Source organism: Tiliqua scincoides, chromosome 1 (assembly GCF_035046505.1).
Source record: "Tiliqua scincoides isolate rTilSci1 chromosome 1, rTilSci1.hap2, whole genome shotgun sequence".
Lineage (NCBI taxonomy): Eukaryota > Metazoa > Chordata > Lepidosauria > Squamata > Scincidae > Tiliqua > Tiliqua scincoides.
Genome location: NC_089821.1, coordinates 235,230,310 through 235,235,894, shown reverse-complemented (window position 1 = coordinate 235,235,894; position 5,585 = coordinate 235,230,310). Strand labels below are relative to the sequence as shown.

Below are 5,585 nucleotides of genomic sequence, written 5' to 3'. Positions count from 1 at the left end.
AATTGTAACTTACTTTGAAGGCTTTTTGTACATGGAAAAGCAGCTCATCAGCAATACAGCAACAACGAGGGACAAATAAATGTGAGCAGATGCAGATGCATGCTTAGGTGGGAAAACTGACAAGTGTTCTTCACCTGTAAGATCACCTCCATCAAAGGGACACTTGTTGCTTCCTTACACTGCTCTGTGGAATCAAGTTTTCATGGTGGAATTCACATTTGGGAAAGCAAGTGTGTGTCTCACGAGACTGGCTCAGATACTGTGTTCCTGCCTGGCTATGCCCATGCCATCAAAGAACACACATGGTCTGCCTCTCCCCTCACTGCCAGGCCCGTTTTCTTAATTGCAGGAGGGCAGGTCAGCCAAACTGTACCCCCCCCCATTTCTTATTTTTAAATGTTGTGCATCGTGTGGCACTCACAGCTGGACAGGACTTGCAAGACGACGACAACACAGTGTACTCAGAGAGAATTCGAAGATGCTTACAAGATGAGGTGGGTGGCAGTTGTTCATATCTCAGCATGCCCTAAGCTTGACTAAACCTGCAAGGCTCCTGCTGCTCTCCGGCCATCCACCCAAAACATCTAGTGACGCCACTGCTGACATCGCCATCCTGGGTCCACCGATGCTGCCTCTGTCATAGCGTACCAGAAACAAAAGCTCCAGCACATGATGTTCACAAACCAGTATGTTCCAGTCTGCTCCCCTTCAGCCTCTCTCTTCCCTTGTGGACTATAGGACTTAAGTAAATCTTATTCACCCAAATACAAATAGCTTTCATTACAGACCCTGGATACTTCATGGCAATTATTCACACCAAGCAGTGTTGGGCCTTCCTCTAGCCTGCATTGATCCACTTCCTTACCATACTCTGCCACAATGCTTCCCAAACCTGAAAGTGCATGACTTTTTTTTTTTAAGGGACTATAGGAACAAAGGAGTTCCTTTGTGCACACAGCCCCTTTAAATAACCTGCACTTACTGGTTTGTGAACATCATGTGATGGAGCTTTTGTTTCTGGTACGCTATGACAGAGGCAGCATCGGTGGACCCTGGATGGCGATGTCAGCAGTGGCGTCACTAGAATTTGTGTCACCCAGTGTGGGAGGCCAGTGCGTCATTCCTATGATGGCCCTCCTCCCATGCAGTTTGCAGGGCAATGCCACAGGTGGTGGGCATGATGATGCACCATCACCCTGCCCCCACTGGGTTTGTTTTTACTATAACATTTAATAGAATAGAGATATTTAAACAGTTTGTTTGAAATTGCACATTGATTGATATATAACATGATGGTATTACTCGAAAACACCAAGATTTAAAATTTTTTGCAGAGTATTGGTGTCACCCCTTCTGTGCACTTCACCCAGTGCAGCCCACACCCCCCAGCTGTGCCACTGGGTGTCAGGCAGCATCCCAGACACATCATCCCTGGATGGAGTGGATAGTCTTGCTGCAGAGAGTGGGAAGAGCTATGCTGCGGCTCACTCAACTTTGTGAAGACCCAGCTGGGTGCAAAGGTGAGGAAGAGGACATAACTTAGTGGTGAACCACAAGCTGCCATTTCAGTTCCTGCAACTTTCACTTGCAGGGGGATCCCCAGTTCCATCCCTCCCACCGCACTTTTTAATATCTATTGCTGCATGCACTAGCATTTGAGCTATATAAAAGTGGAACACCCAATCATGGAAATAAAATAATGAAAATATATTTAATAACTGCATTTCAAAAAGCTTAATTAAAGGGGGGCATGGGAAGGGAAGCTGTGTGGTTTATTACTAATTATGTTTCTAGTACACTGTCTATAATACCGTTTTAGACTATCCAGTCGATGCCCATGACACGTCTGCAACCACATTTCACGCACCAATCAACGGCAACGGATATTCTGGAGAAGCATTAGCATTTCCTAGATACAAAGCACTGTTACCTTGAATTAAATCAATCAGGAAGATTTATTACAACAAATAAATAATGAATGTAAAAGCCAATACTGTTCAAGAAGCTCTGTTCCCCATCATTAGCGTTCTACCTGTCATATGGGGTTGGGATGATCTGAAAAGATAAAACACTGCTACTTTCAGGTTGACTCCTCTGGAAGAGACGGATCTTGAGAAGCCTACTGAGATATTCAATGGTGAGTGCAATTTAACTGTGATCTGACATGCACTGAAGTTAGGATCTAAGAGCAGGCAATTCCACAGAAATGAAGATGGCCATTCTTTTGTACCTCAAAATCTCTAAATAGTGACCGCGTTGCTGAAAGAAGAGAACCACAAGCTGCAGTAAGCATGGAAACAGCAATTCTCCTGAAATGTGTCTCATTAACTTCGTACAGACTTGGGTTAGTACAAGCCTCACCCAGCTTCCACAGTCTGAACATACCTTCCTTTTTCTTCTTCTTTTGTACTGGTAGGTGGTAATGCATCAAATAAAAGTGGTACCTGTTGGAATATCTGACTGCTGTATTTTGGCCTATATGCAAAACAAAATGCCTATATTACTTCACCAAGGACCACATATGTCAGAACTCCAGTGGCATAGCTAGAGGGGGTGCAAAGCACTATCTGCCCAATCCTGAGCTGCCCGGAGTGCGGGGCTGCTGCAGCATCGAAAATGGCTGCTGCAGCATCCTGAGTGCAACCAGGCAGCCGCCAGTCGCTCTTTGGAGGAAGGGACATTCGTCCCCATCCCCCAGGTAAAGAAAGTAGCCCCACAATGGGACTACTTTATTCTGCGGCAGCTCTGGAGCTGCCGCAGAATCAAAGAGTTCTGTATTAGGCCATGTGATCTGACATGGAGCTCAGGATTCGGTGGAGCTGAGCTCCACCAGTCCCATCCTCCTCCCACCCCACTCCTTCCCCTGGCATGCCTCCTCCCCATCCTTTACCCACCTCCCCTCACCCCGGAGTGCTTCCTCCCCACTTCCCCCCCATGCCCCATCTACCTCTCCACCACCATGACTGGTGACCACTGAGCAGCGGAACACCAGCATTCCACCAGCACTAGGCCAGCTCGCACTGAGCTAGCTCTGGTGCTAAGGCTCGCAAACATGCCCTAGGGCACGTTTTTGCAACAGTGCACGCTGATGGTAAACTGGCCTGCAGAGCTCAGGATTGAACTCTAAGTTCCACAGGGAGCCTCGCCATGGTGTGCAAACGGCCCCTCCCCTTTGGAGCCATTACGGACTGTGAGAGCAAAATGAAGGTGTATGCAGCCCAGAATGGCTTCAAAGTGGAGGGGGAGGGACCACTTGCATGCCATGGTGAGGCTCCCTGCAAAACTTAGTGCTTTGCACCCCTTCTAGCTATGCCATTGCATAACTCAGTTTACTCCTATAAAGTCAGCTTTTTATTAAGGCTTTGTTTATCGCTTCTAAAGAATTAACGTGCTACTAAAATATTACAGACATGAACAGAAAGTGCTGCAGCTAATTTTAAGAACATCTGGGAGTGGAAGCATGGGTAGATGTTAGCAAAGAATTGCATATAAGCTTTATTTTTGTGCAATTGTTATTGGCTCTTGGAGTGCAAGAAGAACTGATTAAGCATGGAAACTAGCCATTAGTCAATAATCTACACTGTATAAGTGAAATAAGTGGAGAGGACACTCCAACTTCGCCATATAGCATCAGCACAATAGGGGAAGCAGCAGTTTAAGTCTTCGCTCGATTGGCGTAGAGCGTGACGCCAGGGGCTGCTTCCGACGGTGGGAGCCCGAATCGGCCTTTTCAGCCACACTAGACGCTGTTCCAGAACAACCATTCAGAGCGTGATACCATAGTCTTTTGAGACTGAAGGTTGCCAACTACTATAAGTGAAATATATTATAAAGCTGGGTTATTAATTTACATAAACAAATAAACTGCTGGCATTTAAAGCAGCCCAAAGCCTCTTTTTCATGTCTCATTCTTTGTTTATTCAATTACTTTTTTATTGCCTTTGAGAGACTGTATGGAATCCCAAAGCGTTGCTGAACCAGCTCTTTGATATCAAAGGCTGTCAAGCATTTAAAAATTGTTAAGCTAATTAATGACCTGTCTTTTAATCGACTAAATGGTTAAATAATTGATTGCATTGAAATATATTGACATTTTGCAATGACAGTGTCTTTTTTGAGAATCTCAAAGGAGAAATACAGTGTTTCTATTAAGTGTAAGGCAACACTGAACTTAGTAAACAAATCTACTCAGAGATCGTTGGTAGAGGGAAAATCCATCTTTAAACTGCCACAGATTTGGATGTATTGTGTATTCCCTCTTAAAATTAGAAATCAATATGGATTCATCCACTAGCAGCGTGAAAGGTTCAAATTGAGAAGACATTCTGACATTGATTTTAGCTGAGATCTCTTGGTTCAGTTCCTGGGGTTGTCCATATTGTGCCCGTATTTCTTCCCTTCTCATAGGAGCTTCAGGTGACGATTTGGACCTGTGCCATGGCGTGGACAAACAGGGGAAATTCCCAACTCCCCCAAACCAAGGTGCAAGTTCAGGATTGGTCCCATACAGAACTCACACACAAAAAGACATCAGGCAATTAATTGACAGTTCTCTAACGTAATGTCCAGTTTGGCCCTGTGTTGCCCTAGAACTGCACTCATATGAAAGAAACTGGTGTGCATGTCACCCTGCCCTTTTTTTCACAGTCCCCCACTACCACAAATTATGCAGTCAGGTTTCCTGCATTTGGGGAAATCACAGAGGTCAGCACACCCAAAGTGCAATGGATGAGCCTCATCCTGGGAAAACTACCTTCATGATCATGGTGTTTCCCCTGCCAGGTAAGTATTATGGTACCCTACCTAAGATCTTGCAGCTGCTTGAGTTACACATTGGTCAAATTATGGTTGATGGAACAGGGCCTAGGAGAGGAGGGTAAAGGGGGTGATTTATACCCAGGCCCAGGGTCAAAAAGGAGCCAGGAGCCAAAGGAGACCCAGAAATTTCCTGGGATCTTGCATTTTCCTAACTACTCAGTTGCCTGCATGGGATGCTGGGGACACAACCACGAGTGTGTGGCTGCAGCTACTGGCAAGCCATATATGCTGGGCCAAAGAATGCATACATGACACTCCTTAACATAGTGTAAAATCTGAGGAAACTGGCCTGCTACAGTAGCTTTTTGGTTTGTGGATCTGCTTACCATAAAGGAGTGTATAGGAGCTCAGGGACACAGCTGAGAGCCTACAGCTGCTGCAGAAGTATGTTTTGGTGCAAACAGGACACTTTCCATTCTAGTGTGAGCCGAAATATGATGATGGTAATCTTCTGCATGATTTTCTATATTTAAAAGATTTTAGAGAGACTTAGGAATGTGTTTGGTTTTCTGTATTACTGCATCTAGCTGCCGATGCCACATGGGTGGGTAGACCTGGGTTCCAAAGACTTTTCCAGCTATCTCCACTTTCCCCCCACCCTGTTTCACCCCTCCCTGCCCCTATTCTGCTCTCCCGTCACCACCCTCCCCCACTCTGTGTCATCTCTCCCCCTTTGCAAAGGGGCCCAAAAGACTATACCCCCTGATAAAATTCCTCTCAGAGGCCCTGGGTGGAAATATCGCTGGACATATACATATGAACCAGTC

The 5,585-nt window shown here is 45.6% G+C and overlaps 1 pseudogene; it reads right to left on the bottom strand.

The window, feature by feature from the left end:
- Window positions 1-4,612: 4,612 nt before the first annotated feature.
- Window positions 4,613-4,790, bottom strand: LOC136638360 (U1 spliceosomal RNA; annotated as a pseudogene).
- Window positions 4,791-5,585: the final 795 nt, after the last annotated feature.